The sequence below is a fragment of the Oncorhynchus masou genome, chromosome 6, assembly GCF_036934945.1.
Source record: "Oncorhynchus masou masou isolate Uvic2021 chromosome 6, UVic_Omas_1.1, whole genome shotgun sequence".
NCBI classification, from domain to species: domain Eukaryota; kingdom Metazoa; phylum Chordata; class Actinopteri; order Salmoniformes; family Salmonidae; genus Oncorhynchus; species Oncorhynchus masou.
In genome coordinates, this window is record NC_088217.1 from 77,664,251 (window position 1) to 77,686,891 (window position 22,641).

General features: G+C 42.5%; 1 long non-coding RNA gene and 1 other non-coding gene across 2 annotated transcripts; both read right to left on the reverse strand.

The window, feature by feature from the left end:
• Window positions 1-3,027: 3,027 nt before the first annotated feature.
• Window positions 3,028-3,099, reverse strand: trnai-aau (transfer RNA isoleucine (anticodon AAU)). The gene has a single exon. It is a non-coding gene; the product is annotated as a tRNA-Ile (tRNA).
• Window positions 3,100-4,289: 1,190 nt separating this feature from the next.
• LOC135542705 (uncharacterized) lies at window positions 4,290-8,717 on the reverse strand. The gene is made up of 5 exons (XR_010456123.1): window positions 8,646-8,717; window positions 6,860-8,361; window positions 6,398-6,518; window positions 6,154-6,295; window positions 4,290-5,446 (listed from the first exon to the last, which is right to left on the reverse strand). It is a non-coding gene; the product is annotated as an uncharacterized LOC135542705 (long non-coding RNA).
• Between the last annotated feature and the right edge of the window lie 13,924 nt (window positions 8,718-22,641).

Genomic DNA, 22,641 nt, shown 5'->3' on the forward strand with positions numbered 1-22,641 from the left:
TGGATTATGGGCCCAGCACTTCCGCTGCGCCACTCTACTCTCTGCCACTTAAGAAAAGACTACTACTCACAAGACATGGCTTAGGAGGCCAGTGTCTTAGGCCACTGCGGTACTGTGTAAACAGTATGACCTATACGAACTGTTGGAAGAGGTAAAAAAAATGTATAATGGAACTGAGACGTGCCCATGAAATGACACATTTTTTAATTTTTTTGTTTGCACTTAAAATCTGAAAAGAAACTGTTTAGCAGAGGATGGTTTCCATCCATAGAACACTGGGTTATGGGTCTAGCACGCTTCCGCTGCGCCACTCTGCTGTCACCCACTTCAGAAAAGATTAGAACTCACAATCCATGGCTTAGGAGGCCAGTGTCTTAGGCCACTGGAGTACTGTGTAAACAGTATGACCTATACGAACTGTTGGAAGAGGTTAAAAAAAATGTATATTGGCAATGAGACACGGCCATGAAACGACACATTTTTTAAATTTTTTGTTTGCACTTAAAATCTAAAAAGAAACTGTTCAGCAGAGGATGGTTTTGATCCATTGACCTCTGGGTTATTTGTCCAGCACGCTTCCTCTGCACGACTCTGCTCTCAGCCACTTCAGAAAAGACTAGAACTCACAATCCATGGCTTCGGAGGCCAGTGTCTTAGGCCACTGGGGTACTGTGTAAACAGTATGACCTATACGAACTGTTGGAAGAGGTAAAAAAAATGTATATTGGCAATGAGACATGGACATGAAACGAAAAATTTTTAAAATTTTTTGTTTGCACTTAAAATCTTAAAAGAATCTGTTTAGCAGAGGATGGTTTCGATCCATTGACCTCTGGGTATTTGGCCCAGCACGCTTCCGCTGCACCACTCTGCCCTCAGCCTCTTCAGAAAAGAATAGAACTCACAATCCATGGCTAAGGAGGCCAGTGTCTGAGGCCACTGGGGTACTGTGTAAACAGTTTGACCTATACGAACATTTGGAAGAGGTCAAAAAAATGTATATTGGCAATGAGACATGACAATGAAACGACACATTTTTTAAATGTTTAGTTTGCACTGTAAATCTAAAAAGTAACTGTTCAGCAGAGGATGGTTTTGAACCATTGACCTCTGGGTTATGGGTCCAGCACGCTTCCTCTGCACGACTCTGCTCTCAGCCCCTTCAGAACAGACTAGAACTCACAATCCATGGCTTAGGAGGCCAGTGTCTTAGGCCACTGGGGTACTGTGTAAACAGTATGACCTATACGAACTGTTGGAAGAGGTAAAAAAATGTATATTGGCAATGAGACATGCCCATGAAACGACACATTTTTTAAATTTTTTGTTTCCACTTAAAATCTAAAAAGAATCTCTTTAGCAGAGGATGGTTTCGATCCATCGACCTCTGGGTTATGGTCGCAGCACGCTTCCGCTGCGCCACTCTGCTCTCAGCCAGTAAAGAAAAGACTAGAACTCACAGTCCATGGCTTAGGAGGCCAGTGTGTAAACAGTATGACCTATACGAACTATTGGAAGAGGTATAAAACAATGTATATTGGCACTGAGACATGCCCATGAAACGACACATTTTTTTTAAATTTTTGTTTGCACTTAAAATCTAAAAAGAAACTGTTTTGCAGAGGATGGTTTCGAGCCATCGACCTCTGGGTTATGGGCCCAGCATGCTTCCGCTGCGCCACTCTGCTCTCAGCCAATTAAGGAAAGACTAGAACTCACAATCCATGGCTTAGGAGGCCAGTGTCTTAGGCCACTGGGGTACTGTGTAAACAGTATGACCTATACAAACTGTTGGAAGAAGTAAAAAATAATGTATATTGGCACTGAGACATGCCCATGAAATGACACATTTTTTAAATTTTTTGTTTTCACTTAAATTCTAAAAAGAAACTGTTTAGCAGAGGATGGTTTCGATTCATCGACCTCTGGGTTATGGGCCCAGCACACTTCCACTTCGCAAATCTTCTTCCATCCACGCCAAATGTTACTTGAACCCACAATCCCTGGCTTAGGAGGCCAGTGCCTTATCCATTAGTAAATCTGGGGCACTTTTTAGCCTCTGCAAACAGTACGAAAAATCGATAGAAGCAGTAAAAACAATGTGTACTGGATAGCACTGAGAGACGCAAATGAAATTTAGCATTCTAATTTCTGTTTGCGTTTCATTTTTAAAAACAAACTGTTTAGTAGAGGATGGCTTCGATCCATCGACCTCTGGGTTATGGGCCCAGCAAGCTTCCGCTGCACTACTCTTCTCTCAGCCACTTAAGAATTGCCTAGAATTCACAATCTATGGCTTAGGAGGCCAGTGTCTTAGGCCACTGGGGTACTGTGTAAACAGTATGACCTATACAAACTGTTGGAAGAAGTAAAAAATAATGTATATTGGCACTGAGACATGCCAATGAAACGACACATTTTAAAAAAAAATTGTTCGCACTTACAATCTAAAAAGAAAGTGTTTAGCTGATGACGGTTTCGATCCAACGACCTCTGGGTTATAGCCCCAGCACACTTCCACTTCTCAAATCTTCTTCCATCCATGCCAAACGGGACTTGAACCCACAATCCCTGGCTTAGGAGGCCATTGCCTTATCCATTAGGCCACTGGGGCACTGTTTACCTTCTGCAAACAGTACGAGTTGATAGAAGCAGTAAAAACAATGTGTACTGGATAGCACTGAGAGACGCAAATGAAATTTAGCATTCTAATTTCTGTTTGCGTTTCATTTTCAAAAACAAACTGTTTAGCAGAGAATGGTTTCGATCCATCGACCTCTGGGTTATGGGCCCAGCAAGCTTCCGCTGTGCCACTCTGCTCTCAGCCACTTAAGAAAATACTAGAACTCACAATCCATGGCTTAGGAGGCCAGTGTCTTAGGCCACTGGGGTACTGTGTAAACAGTATGACCTATACGAACTGTTGGAAGAAGTAAAAAAAAAAGTATATTGGCACTGAGACATGCCCATGAAAACACACATTTTTTTTAAATTTTGTTCGCACTTAAAATCTAAAAAGAAACTGTTTAGCAGAGGATGGTTTCGATCCATCGCCCTCTGGGTTATTGGCCCAGCACGCTTCCGCTACGCCACTCTGCTCTCAGCCACTTAAGAATAGACTAGAACTCACAATCTATGGCTAATGAGGCCAGTGTCTTAGGCCACTGGGGTACTGTTTAAACAGTATGACCTATACGAACTGTTGGAAGAGGTATAAAACAATGTAAATTGGCACTGAGACATGCCCATGAAACGACACATTTTTTTTAAATTTTTGTTTGCACTTAAAATCTAAAAAGAAACTGTTTAGCAGAAGATGGTTTCCATCCATCGACCTCTGGGCCCAGCACGCTTCCGCAGCGCCACTCTGCTCTCAGCCACTTAAGAGAAGACTAGAAATCACAATCCATGGCTTAGGAGGCCAGTGTCTTAGGCCACTGGGGTATCATCAATACCTGTCAACTTCGACACTGAGATGTTGACGACCTGAACACTGGTCCACGGGACGCTGAACAACCAGATCAAAACTCTGATCCAGATCCCAAACCTTGATGCACTATGAGAACTAATAGAAGACCTCCAAGTTATTTCATTGAAGAGATGTAATTAATCGAGTTTGAAGACTGTGAAGTAGTTAAAAACCTTAGTGTTGTATCCCAAGTGAAATTTATACTGACCAGTAGTGAATACCTAAATTTCTCAATTGTGAAATGTCATTTTTTTTAACCTTTATAAGAACAATTTCTTATTTTCAATGATGGCCTAGGAAGAGTTGGTTAACTGCCTGTTCAGGCGAAGAAGGACAGATTTGCACCTTGTCAGCTCGGGTATTCAAACTTGCAACCTGTCGGTTACTAGTCCAACACTCTAACCACTAGGCTACCCTTCCTCCATGTAATGTTGTGAACATTATGTCACAATCCAGTCCATGTATTCATACTGTGGGATTCCAGTTCCATGTTTTACAGTGGCCAGATTGCAGGAGTGATATGCCATGTGAACTATGGAATGCCAACAAACTTCTGAGTAAAGTTAAACTAAACTATATGAATGCCCCGACCTCAGTTCTTATAAACATAAGCCATCTAAATAACTGGATGTTACACCAGTGACATCAATAAGGGATCATAGGTTTCACCTGGATTCACTAGGTCTGTCTATGTCATGGAAAGAACCGGTGTCCTTAAAGTTTTGTATACTCAGTGTAGAGTATATATTTATGTCTCTGGTATGGTATATGTGAGGTATCACCTGTATTCATTTCAGTAACTCTATGCCAGTGGAAACAGTCCATTCTCAAATCAAATTTATTTGGTTTCAAAATTGCTTAATATAAAGGCATAGTATTTGATTTGGTAAGCTGACGATTGGTATTGGGGAAATATTATGTCACCCTTAGGTACATGTGTTGTGTGTACGTTTGAGTGTTATGGCTTCTTCTTTGCATCTCCGCATTTGAATGATAGAGTCGGCAGTAATGCAGATATCATGAATTGTAGCATATGCTATGTTACACTACACCCCCCCCTCCAGGACACTCTCTCACACACACTCTCTCCAACACACACACACACACACACACACACACACACACACACACACACACACACACACACACACACACACACACACAAACACACAGGATATGTAGCCAGGAATCGCTGATGAATTATTTCAACTGGTGTAATAATTTTTTCTCTTCCTCTATCCTACCCCTTCTCTCCCCCTTTCTCTCCCAGTTCTCTGTCTCATTCTCTTTCTTTCTCTTTCTGTGTGAAGGTATGTTGTCGCTGCACTCTAGGGGAAACAGGGTGTGACATGCTGAGGTGATTTCATGGAAGACACTGGATGAAGAAAACAACAATTATATCACAGGAAAACACACATGCACACACGCCTACATGCACACCGCAACACCACATCCACACACACACAAACACACACTCTCTCACACACACACACACACTTGATTCTCATGAATAACCATTAAGCCATTTGCTAAGATTTCCCCCATTTTGACATGTGGACCTGTTGTCACTCATACCCTGACGGATATCTCCAAACACTATGTTTGGTCCTATCTGAGGCATTTTATAATGAATGTCAGAATGGCCATATTCTGAATACACTCTAGCACTAAATCAATGATGATTTACTACGCTTTCCCATTGAAGGTCATATCGAGGTTAACTCAATTACTTTTTCCTGAATACAAGTTTTTCCTTGTATATTAATATTACATCAAATCAAAACAAATCCAAACAAATCAAACAAAAAAAATATCTCTGTCAGATCCATTAGCCTTTATCTTCTGTGGCCTTTATTTTCTTTATCTTCAGATGATGTGGCGAGGTCCACATCTTGCTGAAGATCTAATCACATCTTATCGGTCCCTGCGGTCTGGTGTGCTGAGAGTCATCTGTGTGGTGGTCTCGGGAGGCCATTACTGTTAGTAAAATATGATGAAAATACATATTTTTGGTTGAAAATATGTTTCAAATCGCTTAAGGATCAGCTCTTTAAAAAAGAAATCACCTAAAATGACATACCAAAATTAAACTGCATATTCCTGATACCATTTGAAAGGAAACACTTTTACGTTTGTGGAAATGTGAAATTAACGTAGGAGAATATAACACATTAGATCTGGTAAAAGATAATACAAAGAAAGAAAAAAACAATATTTGTTAACAATATTTTTTTTGTACTGTCATCTTTGAAATGCAAGAGAAAGGCCATATTGTATTATTCTTGCCCAGGCACAATTTAGATTTTGGCCACTAGATGGCAGCAGTGTTTGTGCAAAGTTTTAGACTGATCCAATGAAACATTGCATTTCTGATATCATTTTTTTTATCAAGACTGCCCAAATGTGCCAAATTGGATTATTAATAACTTTTCAAGCTCATAACTGTGCACTCTCCTCAAACAATAGCATGGTATTCTTTCACTGTTATAGCTACTGTAAATTGGACAGTGCAGTTAGATTAACAAGATTTTAAGCTTTCTGCCAATATCAGATATGTCTAGAGCCTGGAAAATGTTCTTGTTACTTACAAGCTCATGCTAATCGCATTAGCACACATTAGCTCAACCATCCCGCGGGTGGGACACCAATCTGTAGAGATCCTTAAGAGGATTAAAAATAAGTACATTTTGCTCACTGGGATCCTTCAAAATCCCGTGTCCTTGAACGTGTGCAGAGCCTGGGCGTCCAAGACTACCTCTGTGGAGCCCGGGTCGGTGGTGATCATGATTCACATTGAGGTTGCCACAGGATGCTGGATGGTACTTCCTGAATGAGAAGATTCAGAGGGGGTTGGTTAGGTTAGCAATGCAGCTGAACACATTGTCTGAATAGTGATGTACTGTATACCAAGTGCTGTACAGGACTTACAACACATTCAGATAGTACTGAAGCTTTGTGACGTGAAGATATGGCTGTTACTGCAGTGGTGTGGAGGCTGCATTGTGGGGTCTGGTGGACTGACAGAGTTGGCAGGAGAAGATGGAGGAGCCTGGAGGTCAAAACATGATGAATAACATGTAAAAAAAAAAAAAATACCAACTGTTAAAGTCTAAGATATATTTCAGGAACCTTTTGACAGCTTGTTATGATAAAAAAGATTTACATCAGGTAAAACTAGACAGCTGGATTAGACTGAAGATGTGTATGGTTGAAAACAATGCAATGTGTAAAGCACTTGTGTTCCTTGTTGGCAGTGGAAGCTGGCACACAGATCACTCCAATCATAACACCCACATAACTTATATAACAAGTTCCTCTAGATTTGCATTCAGTGTGAGGTACAGTAACACATTGTAGCATTGACGTCAGTGGAGAAGAATCTGCACCTACCTGCTCTGTGGCCCCACCTGGCTCCTCCAGGGGGTGAAGGTGGAGCAACATGGGGAATAATGAATATGTTGTTAGGTGTTAACTGTCTTGCTCTGTAAATTTCTTAGGTTTAGATTTATTTTAAATTGCTTAATTTTAACTGAACCATTCAGTTAAGAACAAATTCTTATTTACAATGACAGCCTACACCATCCAAACCAGGACAACGCTGGGCCAATTGTACAAAGAAAAAAAAACGTTATTTTGTATTATTTTTTGTACCATCATCTTTGAAAATGCAAGACAAAGGCCACAATGCATTATTCCAGCCCAGGCGCAATTTAGATTTTGGCCACTATATGGCATCAGTGTATGTGCAACATTTTAGACTGATCCAATGAACTGTTTGTATGAAGACTCCCCAAATGTGACTAGTTTGTTTATTAATCACAACCAATTAACGGTAAATCACTGAATTCCACATTGCTGAGAAATTCTTGGGTTCTATTTAAAAATTTAGGACCATAGGCTTTTTGACTTTTCCAGGTTCCCCCAGCTAGAGATGGCAAGATCTGGAGGAACTCACTAAATGTATGTAATGTATTAATTTTAATTGCAATTCTGTTAATTAATATCATAATTGGATTTCTGATGACCTCTGAGATTAACACCGCCACTAAAGCAGTTGCATGAAATGGGTTATACATGAAATAAAAAAGTTTTTCTTGATCTCCATTGATGAAGTAAATGAGAGATTCTCGGAAGTCTTTTGACTTGGGAAACTTATTACTTAAAGTAATATACGACATGTTTTTTTCGTAACTATAAATGTCAGTCACTTTAATAACGTTGCCGTCCTCAGGAAAGTGATTTATTTTGAACACAGGTGTAATGTAGAGGTCATTTGTGTCAATTAAACAAATAAACTGTCCTGCTATGACGTATGTACGATTTTCTCCATTTCCGTGAATTGATCCATTTTTTAAAATATGCAGCATTTGTGCATAATAAGAATATTTCCTATTGGGGTAAATTGCAAAATTACAAATTTCTTCAAGAATGTATTTTTTAAAACTCGGCTGCTTAAATTTTGGGTCCATACAATAGTTGGAATTAAAATATTTGGTGAGGTCTTCGGGTAACTTAAAAAGTACGTGTTTAATGAGTTTTGCTTTTGCTATCTCGTTAGAATTCTCAGAAATCTTAAATATAGCCATACTTAGATTTTCAAAATCTAATTTTATAACGAAATCTGAACTGCAAACTATACTTGTTTTTTTAGTAGTGTTTTGCTTATTTAGCTCTGTATAATGTTGAATTTGGTCAGAAGCAAACTCTTGAGAAAGAGTGAAAGTTTCAAAAGTATCCACAACTGATGGTATCATTTTCTTGATTAACTCACAGCATTTATTTGTTGAGAAGTTTTTGACAGTAGAAGATTCATTCGACTCACGGAGATAACATTTCTTTATTTTACCTTGGTATTCTTTTATGCCAATTTCCCCTTTTGCATATTCATTATTCTGGGGGAAATAAAGAACAGATTTAGATTAACCTTGTTTTCACATTAAACTAACATGAAGAGAAAGTCACATGTTTTTTTCATCTTCCCATACGGTCATATAATGAAAAACACAAGCAGTGTCTTTAACATCACTATTTCTAATGGGCCACACAACAGTAAAGGATATTCATAATATGTTTAACAGATGATTGTAATTAACATATACTGTACATGTAGGTTAACGTAATTTTCTTTACCTGTTTAGAAAACATTAATAAAAAATGTTAAAAGTACTAATCTTACCCTCATATTGGTCCACCTTGACAATTGGAAAAGGACTGGTGTTGGTTATTTATCAGGTGAAAAAACTAGGCGTGGCTGCATGGTGAGCTTTCGTTTTCTGTGACGTTGTAGTAGTAGAGAGCACTTCCTGGAAGATCTGTATCCACTCACACACGCATGAGGAAGTTGTACTCACACTAAGAATATGGAGGACAATGAACATTGATATGAACAATTGATATTGATTTTAAAAGAGGAGAAAAAGAAGAAGAAATGAATTGGTACTGAAATTGATTAAATTAATAATGGAATGTTATATATGAATGTTAATATGTGACTGAAGTAATATAGTGAAATGGTTCAAGTTAGTCTGTTTTGAGGATAATTAGGACAAGGTTTATTAGGTTTGAAAGATAAGGCCTTTAGGGGAAAATCAATAGCCTGCACCTGTTACTATTTGAACTAACATCTGCACCTCACTTGAGTGGGTTGGGGACCATTTGCATCTCTGCTTTCTCAAGCATGAGGCGAGAATGCATTTGTAGTTTAGAAAGCTTAGGGCGGGGATAGGCAAATTTTGTAGGCCCACGGACCAATTAAAAAATGTACATATTAGGAACTCAGTTGGGGTCTTAATGCTGAGAGTTAGAATAATATAAGGGTTTAATATAAAATTTGGTTGTGCATCAGCAGTCACTCAATAAGCCCATGTCAGCAAAACATTTTTTAGATTGGTAAATTAATCTAGCGGCCAGCAATCTAAATTTGTAGTAAGCATGGTCAAATTACCGACTGGGGTGGGGCACATTGATCATCAGTTATCATATAAAAAAACCTGCAAAACATTTGCTTGCCTCCAACCTATGAAAAAATGTGTAGAATTACAGAAAATGATGTGTAAAACGGTTCATTTATTTCTCTGCCCCACGGCAAAATAAGTAGAATTGCATGAAATCAGTTATAAAATAGCAAAATGATCTCTCCGCTGCATGGCAAAATGTGTATAATAGCAAGAAATGTACATTCCAACATTTGTTTTCTCTTCTCTGTCACGATGTGGGGGGATTGATTTGGGCACGCAGACACACAAGCCACTGCAACCCCTCATGATGAGTTCCGGGGAGCATATCAATGACTTGTTTTCTTATCGTTCTGGCTTTTGTGATTTTTTATTTATTATAATAATTGATTTGACTGGTGATTTTGTTATTGATTTATTTATTGATTTTGTTCTCTCCAGCTCTCTCCCCCTCTCTCTCCCCCTTCTCTCCCCCTTCTCTCCCCCTCTCTCCTCCCACTCTCTCTCCCCCTTCTCTCCTCCTCTCTCCTCCCCCTTCTCCCCCCCTCTCTCCTCCCACACACTCTCCCCTTCTCTCCTCCTCTCTCCTCCCCCTTCTCTCCCCCTCTCTCCTCCCACTCTCTCTCCCCCTTCTCTCCCCTTCTCTCCCCTCTCTCCTCCCACTCTCTCTCCCCCCTTCTCTCCCCTTCTCTCCTCCTCTCTTCCTCCCCCTTCTCTCCCCCTCTCTCCTCCCACTCTCTCTCCCCCTTCTCTCCCCTTCTCTCCTCCTCTCTCCTCCCCCTTCTCCCCCTTCTCTCCTCCTCTCTCCTCCCCCTTCTCTCCCCCTCTCTCCTCCCACTCTCTCTCCCACTTCTCTCCCCTTCTATCCTCCTCTCTCCTCCCCCTTCTCTCCTCCTCTCTCCTCCCCCTTCTCTCCCCCTCTCTCCTACCACTCTCTCTCCCCCTTCTCTCCCCTTCTCTCCTCCTCTCTCCTCCCCCTTCTCCCCCTTCTCTCCCCCTCTCTCCTCCCCCTTCTCTCCCCCTCTCTCCTACCACTCTCTCTCCCCCTTCTCTCCCCTTCTCTCCTCCTCTCTCCCCCTTCTCTCCCACTCTCTCTCCCCTTCTCAACGTCTTGTCTTTGGCATTAGCTTAGCTGAGCTTGGCACTGGCTTTGATACCACTTTAATTCAACTGCATGAATGACTAATAGCTCCTAAGAAGTTATTGGGAAAACAAGATAAACCTGATTGTAGATTTCTCACCTGGATGACTGGAGGCTTCTCTGGATGAATAGAAGGTCAGCCAATCTCTGGTATTTGTGCTATCTGTTTAATACTACAGAGTTTTTCTCTGTAACAGGCCTATAGTGAAAACAATAATGATGGAGGTGGTGGGGGGTAGAGGGGGTAGACAGCATCTGCAGAGGGCATTGATCATCCCTGGAGCTGAAAAAACACAACACCATTGTCAGCAGGATTCAAACTTGCACTGGTTGATCTCTAAGGAGTTCCAGCCCGTCACCTTAACCACTCAGCCACAACAACGGCTGTTTGAGATGGGGGGGTTGTTCCCCTTGAGGTGACAGACAGTGTATCCCCTTGTTACTGGCAAGGAGTTAAAGGCCTGGCAGCCATTATGCAGAGGATATTTTAATGTAATACATTAATTGATATGTTTATTAAATGTATAATTGGGTACATTTCCAATTAACACCCTGGAGTCGATTGACGCACTGGTGCGATGGTGTTTCCTCTACAACCCTCACGGGACTCGTCTGAAGCTGGTAATGCTGATGTGCCAACTTATGTCTGTAGCATCCAAACCTTTCAAGCTGCAAACTAATATGGAAAGTGGAGACTCTCACGGGACTCGTCTGAATATAACCCATACAAACGTAATAACATTTTGAGGCAACAAAAAAAGGGGTTGAATATGTGTAAAAAAAATATATTTATATACACTACTGGTCATAGGTTTTAGAACATCTACTCATTCAAAGGTTTTTCTACATTTTTATTATTTTCTAAGACATCAGAAATATGAACCAACACATATGGAATTCTATAGTAACCAAAAAAGTGTTAAACAAATTAAAATATATTTTATATTTGAGATTCTTCAAATAGCCACCCTTTGCCTTGATGCCTTCACACCTCCTCCTCCATGATTCAGGCTGGGAACTACATATGTGGAGATCATCCGTTCACCTACTCTGCGTTTCACAAAGACACGGCGGGTGAAACCAAAAATCTCATATTTGGACTCATCATACCAAAGGACAGATTTCCACCAGTTTAATGTCTATTGCTCGTGTTTCTTGGCCCAAGCAAGTCTCTTATTATTATTGGTGTCCTTTAGTAGTGGTTTCTTTGCAGGAATTCGACCATGAAGGCCTGATTCACACAGTCTCCTCTGAACAATTGATGTTGAGATGTGTTACTTGAACTCCGTGAAGCATTTACAGTCAGGCCCATAACTATTAAATAATGAATATACATGAGGGTATTTACATCCAAATCGGGTGAACGGTGTAGGAATTACAGCATTATAGAATTACAAGTGTGGCATTTGCATTTGGAATCTGTTGCTGTTAACCCTCAATATGAAGTCCGAAGAGCCGTCACTGCCAGTGAAGCAAGCCATCATTAGGCTGACAAATCTAAACAAACCCATCAGAGACACAGCAAAAACATTAGGTATGGAAAAATCAACTATTTGGGACATTCTTAAAAAGAAATAACACACTGGTGAGGTCAGGAACACCAAAAGGCCCGGAAGACCACGGAAAACAACTGTGGTGGATGACAGAAGAATTGTTTCCCTGGTGAAGAAAAACCCCTTCACAACAGTTGGCCAGATTAAGAACACTCTAGACCTATCTGTGTCAAAGTCAACCTTCAAGAGAAGACTTCACCAGCATGTTTATCACAAGATGTAAACAAATGGTAAGCCTAAAAACAGGAAGACCAGATTTAATCTAAAAAAGCCTGTACAGTTCTGGAACAACATCCTATGGACAGATGAGACAAAGATCAACTTGTACCAGAATGATGGGAAGAGAAGAGTATGGAGAAGGGAAGGAACTGCTCATAATCCGAAGCATACCACCTCATCTGTGAAGCATGGTGGAGGTAGTGTTATTGCTTAGGCTTGTATGGCTACCAATGGAACTGGTTCCATTGTATTTATTGATGATGTGACTGTTGACAAAAGCAGCAGGATGAATTCTGAAGGATTTAGGGCTATATTATCTGCTCAGATTCAGCCAAATGCTTCAAAACCCATTGGACGGTGCTTCATAGTGCAGATGGACAATGACCTGAAGCATATTGCGAAAGCAACCCAATACTTTTTTAAGACAAAGAAGTGGAATGTTCTGCAATGGCCAAGGCAATCACCTGACCTGAATCCAATTGAAAATGCATTTCACTTGCTGAAGGCAAAACTGAAAACAAAACTCCCCAAGAACAAGCAGGAACTGAACACAGATGCAATAAAGGCCTGACAGAGCATCACCAGGGGAGAAACCCAGCATCTGCTGATGTCTATGGGTTACATACTTCAGGCAGTCATAGACTGCAAAGGATTTGCAGCCAAGTATTAAAACTGAACTGCATTCCAGGTGATTACCTCATGAAGCTGGTTGAGAGAGTGCAAAGAGTGTGCAAAGCTGTCATCAAGGCAAACAGTGGCTACTTTGAAAAATCTCAAATCTCAAATATATTTTTATTTGTTTAATGCTTTTTTGGTTACTACATGATTCCAAATTTGTTATTTCATAGTTTTGATGTCTTCACTATTATTCTACAATGTAGTAAATACTAAAATAAAGAAAATCTCTCTAATGACGAGGTGTGTCCAAACTTTTGACCGGTACTGTATATAGAGTGCATTCAGAAAGTATTCAGACCTGAATAAGTATCAAGTATTCTTGAACCTGATCAAACATCTCTGGATGAACCTGAAAATGCATGTGCAGCGACGCACCCCATACAACCTGACAGAGCTTGAGAGGAACTGCAGAGAAGAATGGGAGAAACTCCCCAATAACAGGTGTGCCAAGCTTGTAGTATCCTACCCAAGGAGACTCGAGGCTGTAATCACTGTCAAAGGTGCTTCAACAAAGTACTGAGTAAAGGGTTTGAATACTTATGTAAATGCAATATTTCAGTTTTTATTTTTAATACAAATTAGCAAAACATTCTAAAAACCTGTTTTTGCATTGTCATTATGGGGTATTGTGTGTAGATTGATGAGGAAAAAAACTATTTAATACATTTAGAATATGGCTGTAACGTAACAAAATGTGGAAAAAGTTGTGGGGTCTGAACACTTTCCGAATGCACTATAGTTACTGCTGTTTGCAATTGTACATCAGAATTGCTGTGCATAGAATCCTAATAGGCCAACCTCTTCATGGACAACATTTGAACCACGTCATCTTTTAGGGCGTGAACTGGTATGTTCAGATTTATTCAAAGCATGGTTATTTCAACAATTCTGGGTGTGTCTTGTTAACAATCATCCAAGGATACGTGGACTTGAATTACACACCCTCACTTAAGAAAGGTTTTCCATGAAATCATGTGACTTAAAGTTAGAGAAAGGTATTCCTGAAAACACACCCTCCTACAAGCATGAAACAAGTTATGGACGAACCAGAAATGTGACATATCTGTTTGTGGCGTCAAAAAACAGAACACTCAAAACATGAGCACAATGGCAGCTCTTCCTTTAAAGAACTCCAGGCCTCAAGAGGGCAGATAACCCAAAAACACGGGTGGAACAAAAAAATTGAGCCTGGATTTCTGGAGGGACTACTTTTACATGCGCACCTGACAGATAAGCATGGGTATAAAATGTTTGGTGTAGGTGTGAGTAAGGATGACAAAAGGCAGAGAATTGACCGTTTACTAGGTTTTTATTCCTTTACACGGTAATATGGGGAAAAGGGTCTGGACGGAACCAAAGCAAAGAATGTAAATATCAAAGCCCCCCCTCCTACCTTACCTGCCGACCCACTACTTACCTAACTTAGCACCACCTAGTGCGCTAACCAAAATACAGGGGGTGGTCCGCCCAGGTCTTACCTAGTATGCCTAGACAGTGAATATACTATGGGTATATGTATGCCCGCAGGCCTCTTGCCTAAGCACTCCCTAGGTGCCTTCCCCTTCCCCCCTGGGAACAAATGAAACAGAATATTCCAAACAATTTTAATAATCAAAACACTGTGTCCTATTGACACACAAAAGACATAACCAATCAGCTCTCTCACTCAACCAATGCAGGACACACTAATCATCTCCCTCTGAGAACAACCAACACAGTATAATAACCCACAGCCATCAGCATCCTCTCTCCGCAATCCTCTCTCTCCTGAACAACAGAACACTGGCTTTTATGTAGCTTGAGGAGTCTAATGGGATACAGCTGTAACTTGGGGGGGGGGGTCAGCTCCCAACGTCAATGGGGCTGACCAATCAGCTGTTTGGGGAGAATTCAGAAGCCATCTCCTGAAACACTCACACAAATACACAAACTACAACACAAAAACTGGGGAACATAACACTGATGACACAAAAATGTGAGGAAGACCTGGTAGGTTGATTTATTACCAGATTAAGGCAACTATCATAAGGTCTAGATGCCTTATATGGAATTCAGTACGACTTAAGGAGTCTGTATTGAAAACATGCCCACGTCAGGGGAGATACCTATTTAGGCAATCAATAGCTGTTGAACATCTCAGTCCTGGACCGGAGGGTCTGCCGTCCTGTAGGTTGTCACTCTGGCCTTGGCCTAACACACCCAAAACCAATAATATATGTTTCACTAAGATCCTAAAACTGAGTCAGGTGTGTTGGGTTGTGGCGCTGCAGGGTGGTGGACCCCTAGGTACAGGACGGGGTGACCCAGGTATATTGTCTGCAAGTAAAAAGAGATCTGCAGTACTGATATGATATTAATGATATGATATGAATTATATGATATTAATTATATGGAGGATTTGCTGTTTCTGATTTGCTGTTTCTGTGTGTTAATGTATATTTGAGGTGTATGTGCTTTTTTCTTTTAGTATTTTGTATCACAACATCTTACATGACAGTAACCCTATTAAGGTTATGGTCATTATTTTCTATGCATTTCCTTATATTACTTTGACTGACTTGTGTACACAGACTTTCTCAAAAACACAATTTCCTTCCCAGTTCACAGCTTCATTTTTTTCAGTCCCAAAGGGAAAAGTTTGGATTTTTTAAATAACTTCCTCACACTCAATTCTGTCATAATCATAAATCAAACCGTCATCATTAATTTGTGCACAAACGTGTGTATATATCACGTTGTGTGTTTGTGCACAAATTAATGATTACGGTTTATGTCTCCCCCACTTCCAAAACCAAAGTGGCGTCACTGGAGTGTAGCATAAGGTAACGAAACAGCTCCCCCTCTCCAGTGCTCGATGTCTCCAGTCTACTAACCACCGGTCCTGGCAGCCATCATTAAGCACACCTGCTCCCCATTATTACGCACACCTGGACTTCATCATCAATTTGATTACTTTCCTTTCATCTAGCCCTCAGTAGCCTCAGTCATCAGGCAGTATTGGTTTGCTTTCATGTTCATTATGCCTCCTGTTTTGTTCATTTGCCTTTTATTGTTGTTATTAAACTCTCCTTCTGCACCTCCTTCTTGACTCCCTGTGTATGCGTGACAGTAACCAGTCCATCCAGGTGATTACAAGAATTTGTTTAATTTTGTATTATAGGCTAGACCAATTAAAGACATCTGAAATTATTTTTAAAAATGTTTTTCTGCAGTGCTTAATATGTGGTAGGCTATGTATTGTATAAGGAATGACACAATCATTATTTGAATTGGGTTTTTTTCAAGCTTGTGCTCATATGTGTGTGGGTGTTTGAATTAACCATCGCCGTACAAAGTGCTGTCCATTTCGTTGTTATGCTTTGAAATAACATCCATAATGACCATGTTTTCCACTCAGTTTCAACCTGTTGTTGAACTAATTCTTCAAATTGATCAATCACAGTGAGGTGAGTTGTAAAAGCACAATACTGTTTTGATGATATGTGTGATGTGGTTTTCGAATGTATTGATGTCAGAGTTGTTAGAAGGACATTAGAGCCCTGAGAACCAGGCTATAAGCGGGTTGGATACTACAGTACCAACGCAGGTCCTGAGTGCATAAGAGGAGATTACCATGACTCAATGGTCATGTGGAATTGTACTGCAATCATGACTCATGACTGGGAAAGGGGGATACCTAGTCAGTTGTACAACAGAAAGGAAAGGGGGATACCTAGTCAGTTGTACAACAGAAAGGAAAGGGGGATACCTAGTCAGTTGTACAACAGAAAGGAAAGGGGGATACCTAGTCAGTTGTACAACAGAAAGGAAAGGGGGATACCTAGTCAGTTGTACAACAGAAAGGAAAGGGGGATACCTAGTCAGTTGTACAACAGAAGGGAAAGGGGGATACCTAGTCAGTTGTACAACAGAAAGGAAAGGGGGATACCTAGTCAGTTGTACAACAGAAAGGAAAGGGGGATACCTAGTCAGTTGTACAACAGAAAGGAAAGGGGGATACCTAGTCAGTTGTACAACAGAAAGGAAAGGGGGATACCTAGTCAGTTGTACAACAGAAAGGAAAGGGGGATACCTAGTCAGTTGTACAACTGAATGCATTTGGCAGAAATGTGTCGACTGTTTTTAAACCAACCCCGGGGAACAGTAGGTTAACTGCCTTGCTCAGGGGCAAAATTACACATTTTTACCTTGTCAGCTCGGGGATTCAATCCCAACGCTCTAACCACTAGCATGTAATATGGTCACTGCAACAGCCCTATTAATGCAAAATGTGTTCAATAAGGTGTTGGCCATTGTTTCTTTTGCCATTGTGCTGTTTGTCAGGCCCCTCACCTGAAACAAATCTGGTATGGTAAAGGCTGCCAGGAGCCTAAGCCCTCAGGGTCTTAGAGGCACGAAAACCTCCCCACCACAACAAAGTCATAGCACAAGGAGAGGAAGCAGAGGTGGAGCAACATGGGGGATAGCCAGAATTGTTTTAACCTGAGATTCAGCAGTTAAAACATCTAAATCTTTCAGGTCAAAATGAACACCACCCATAATGTTTCCACCGCAGTGATGAGCGTGGGATAAGGGCCGAAAACTCATCCCAGGAATGTAAGATGTCACTGTACTCCTAATTACATTTTCAAGCCATATCCTCATGCTCATCACTGCGGTGGAAACATTACGGGTGGTGTTCATTTTGACCTGAAAGATTTAGATGATTTAACTGCTGAATCTCAGGTCAATACATTTCCGGCTGCATGGGGGGGAATGAAAATGATTTTTAAAATATTGTATTTGTATTCTCCTTTCCCCCTTCTGATGACCAGGTGGCGAATCGCATGTCTGCATGTCTGGCAGACATATCAGTGTGGATGACGGATCACCACCTCAAGCTGAACCTCGGCAAGACGGAGCTGCTCTTCCTCCCGGGGAAGGACTGCCCGTTCCATGATCTCGCCATCACGGTTGACAACTCCATTGTGTCCTCCTCCCAGAGCGCTAAGAACCTTGGCGTGATCCTGGACAACACCCTGTCGTTCTCAACCAACATCATGGCGGTGGCCCGTTCCTGTAGGTTCATGCTCTACAACATCCGCAGAGTACGACCCTGCCTCACACAGGAAGCGGCGCAGGTCCTAATCCAGGCACTTGTCATGGATTACTGCAACTCGCTGTTGGCTGGGCTCCCTGCCTGTGCCATTAAACCCCTACAACTCATCCAGAACGCCGCAGCCCGTCTGGTGTTCAATCTTCCCAAGTTCTCTCACGTCACCCCGCTCCTCCGCTCTCTCCACTGGCTTCCAGTTGAAGCTCGCATCCGCTACAAGACCATGGTGCTTGCCTACGGAGCTGTGAGGGGAACGGCACCGCAGTACCTCCAGGCTCTGATCAGGCCCTACACCCAAGCAAGGGCACTGCGTTCATCCACCTCTGGCCTGCTCGCCTCCCTACCATTGAGGAAGTACAGTTCCCGCTCAGCCCAGTCAAAACTGTTCGCTGCTCTGGCCCCCCAATGGTGGAACAAACTCCCTCACGACGCCAGGACAGCGGAGTCAATCACCACCTTCCGGAGACACCTGAAAACCCACCTCTTCAAGGAATACCTAGGATAGGATAAGTAATCCTTCTCACCACCCCCCCTTAATGATTTAGATGCACTATTGTAAAGTGGCTGTTCCACTGGATGTCAGAAGGTGAATTCACCAATTTGTAAGTCGCTCTGGATAAGAGCGTCTGCTAAATGACTTAAATGTAAATGTAATGAATGTTTAAATGAATTCAATGAATGAATCAAATAAAATATTTGTTTTCATTTCTGATTTCAAAAGCACTGTGAAATATAAGTGTCTTTGGGGTAGTGTATTTTAACATTCTATCATAAATGGCACATGTTCAATAAAAATAAATCTACAGTGGTGACAATTAAAGTGACAGAGTTGACCTAACAGGGTTAATGATTTAATTTCAAATCAGCCATAACTCCCCTTGTGACAGGGGAAATGGAGGGTTGTTTTGTGCAACAGGGGAAATGGAGGGCTGTTGTGTGTGATCGGGGAAACGGAGGGTTGTTGTGTGTGACAGGGGAAACAGAGGGTTGTTGTGTGTGACAGGAGAAACGGAGAGTTGTTGTGTGTGACAGGGGAAACGGAGGGTTGTTGTGTGTGACAGGGGAAACAGAGGGTTGTTGTGTGTGACAGGTGAAACAGAGGGTTGTTGTGTGTGACAGGTGAAACGGAGAGTTGTTGTGTGTGACAGGGGAAACGGAGGGTTGTTGTGTGTGACAGGGGAAACGGAGGGTTGTTGTGTGTGACAGGGAACTGAGGGTTGTTGTGTGTGACAGGGAACTGAGGGTTGTTGTGTGTGACAGGGGAACTGAGGGTTGTTGTGTGTGACAGGGGAAACGGAGGGTTGTTGTGTGTGACAGGGGAACTGAGGGTTGTTGTGTGTGACAGGGGAAACGGTTGTTGTGTGTGACAGGGGAAACGGAGGGTTGTTGTGTGTGACATTGGAAATGGAAGGTTGTTGTGTGTGACAGGGGAAACGGAGGGTTGTTGTGTGTGACAGGGGAAACGGATGATTGTTGTGTGTGACAGGGGAAATGTAGGGTTTTTGTGTGTGACGGGAAATGGAGGATTGTTATGTGTGACAGGGGAAATGGAGGGTTGCTGTGTGTGACGGGAAATTGAGGATTGTTGTGTGTGACAGGGGAAATGGAGGATTGTTGTGTGTAACAGGGGAAATGGAGGATTGTTGTGTGTGACAGGGGAAATGGAGGATTGTTGTGTGTGACAGGGGAAATGAGGGTTGTTGTGTGTGACAGGGGAAATGGAGGATTGTTGTGTGTAACAGGGGAAATGGAGGATTGTTGTGTGTGACAGGGGAACTGAGGGTTGTTGTGTGTGACAGGGGAAACGGAGGGTTGTTGTGTGTGACAGGGGAAACGGAGGGTTGTTTTGTGTGACGGGAACTGAGGGTTGTTGTGTGTGACAGGGGAAATGGAGGATTGTTGTGTATGACAGGGGAAATTGAGGGTTGTTGTGTGTGACAGGGGAAATGGAGGGTTGTTGTGTATGACAGGGGTAATGGAGGGTTGTTGTGTGTGACAGGGTGGATGGGGGGTTGTTGTGTGAGAGGGTAAATGGAGGGTTATTGTGTGCAACAGGGTAAATGGAGGGTTGTTTTGTGTAACAGGGGAAATGGAGGGTTGTTGTGTGTGACAGGGGAAATGGAGGATTGTTGTGTGTAACAGGGTAAATGGAGGGTTGTTGTGTGTGACAGGGGAAATGGAGGATTGTTGTGTATGACAGGGGAAATTGAGGGTTGTTGTGTGTGACAGGGGAAATGGAGGGTTGTTGTGTATGACAGGGGTAATGGAGGGTTGTTGTGTGTGACAGGGTAGATGGGGGGTTGTTGTGTGAGAGGGTAAATGGAGGGTTATTGTGTGCAACAGGGTAAATGGAGGGTTGTTTTGTGTAACAGGGGAAATGGAGGATTGTTGTGTGTGAAACGGGAAAAGGAGGGTTGTTGTGTGTAACAGGGTAAATGGAGGGTCGTCGTGTGTAACAGGGTAAATGGAGGGTTGTTGTGTGTATTAGGGTAAATGGAGGGTTGTTGTGTGTGACAGGGGAAACGGAGGGTTGTTGTGTGTGAAAGGGGAAATGGAGGGTTGTTGTGTGTGACAGGGGAAACGGAGGATTGTTGTGTGTGACAGGGGAAACGGAGGGTTGTTGTGTGTGAAAGGGGAACTGAGGGTTGTTGTGTGTGACAGGGGAAACGGAGGGTTGTTGTGTGTGACAGGGGAACTGAGGGTTGTTGTGTGTGACAGGGGAACTGAGGGTTGTTGTGTGTGACAGGGGAACTGAGGGTTGTTGTGTGTGACAGGGGAAACGGAGGGTTGTTGTGTGTGACAGGGGATCTGAGGGTTGTTGTGTGTGACAGGGGAAACAGGGTTGTTGTGTGTGACAGGGGAAACGGAGGGTTGTTGTGTGTGACATTGGAAACGGAGGGTTGTTGTGTGTGACAGGGGAAACGGAGGGTTGTTGTGTGTGACAGGGGAAACGGATGATTGTTGTGTGTGACAGGGGAAATGTAGGGTTTTTGTGTGTGACGGGAAATGGAGGATTGTTGTGTGTGACAGGGGAAATGGAGGGTTGTTGTGTGTGACGGGAAATTGAGGATTGTTGTGTGTGACAGGGGAAATGGAGTTTTGTTGTGTGTGACAGGGGAAACGGAGGGTTGTTGTGTGTGACAGGGGAAACAGAGGGTTGTTGTGTGTGACAGGTGAAATGGAGAGTTGTTGTGTGTGACAGGGGAAACGGAGGGTTGTTGTGTGTGACAGGGGAAACGGAGGGTTGTTGTGTGTGACAGGGGAACTGAGGGTTGTTGTGTGTAACAGGGGAAACGGAGGGTTGTTGTGTGTGACAGGGGAACTGAGGGTTGTTGTGTGTGACAGGGGAAACAGGGTTGTTGTGTGTGACAGGGGAAACGGAGGGTTGTTGTGTGTGACATTGGAAACGGAGGGTTGTTGTGTGTGACAGGGGAAACGGAGGGTTGTTGTGTGTGACAGGGGAAACGGATGATTGTTGTGTGTGACAGGGGAAATGTAGGGTTTTTGTGTGTCACAGGAAATGGAGGATTGTTGTGTGTGACAGGGGAAATGGAGGGTTGTTGTGTGTAACACGGGAAATGGAGGGTTGTTGTGTATGACAGGGGAAATTGAGTTTTGTTGTGTGTGACAGGGGAAATGGAGGGTTGTTGTGTATGACAGGGGTAATGGAGGGTTGTTGTGTGTGACAGGGTAGATGGGGGGTTGTTGTGTGAGAGGGTAAATGGAGGGTTATTGTGTGCAACAGGGTAAATGGAGGGTTGTTTTGTGTAACAGGGTAAATGGAGGGTTGTTTTGTATAACAGGGGAAATGGAGTGTTGTTGTGTGTGACAGGGGAAATTGAGGATTGTTTTGTGTAACATGGGTAATTGAGGATTGTTGTGTGTGACAGGGGAAATTGAGGATTGTTTTGTGTGACAGGGGAAACAGGGTTGTTTTGTGTGACAGGGTAAACAGGGTTGTTGTGTGTGACAGGGGAAACGGAGGGTTGTTGTGTGTGACAGGGGAAACGGAGGGTTGTTGTGTGTGAAAGGGGAAACGGAGGGTTGTTGTGTGTGACAGGGGAAACGGAGGATTGTTGTGTGTGACGGGAAACGGAGGGTTGTTGTGTGTGACAGGGGAACTGAGGGTTGTTGTGTGTGACAGGGGAAACGGAGGGTTGTTGTGTGTGACAGGGGAAACGGAGGGTTGTTGTGTGTGACAGGGGAAACGGAGGATTGTTGTGTGTGACAGGGGAAATGGAGGGTTGTTGTGTGTGACGGGAAATTGAGGATTGTTGTGTGTGACGGGAAATTGAGGATTGTTTTGTGTAACAGGGGAAATGGAGGGTTGTGTGTGACAGGGGAAATGGAATGTTGTTATGTGTAACATGGTAAATGGAGGGTTGTGTGTGACAGGGGAAATGGAATGTTGTTGTGTGTGACAGATGAAATGGAATGTTTTTGTTTGTGACAGGGGAAATGGAATGTTGTTGTGTGTGTCAGGGGAAATGGAATGTTTTTGTTTGTGACAGGAGAGATGGAGGGTTGTTCCG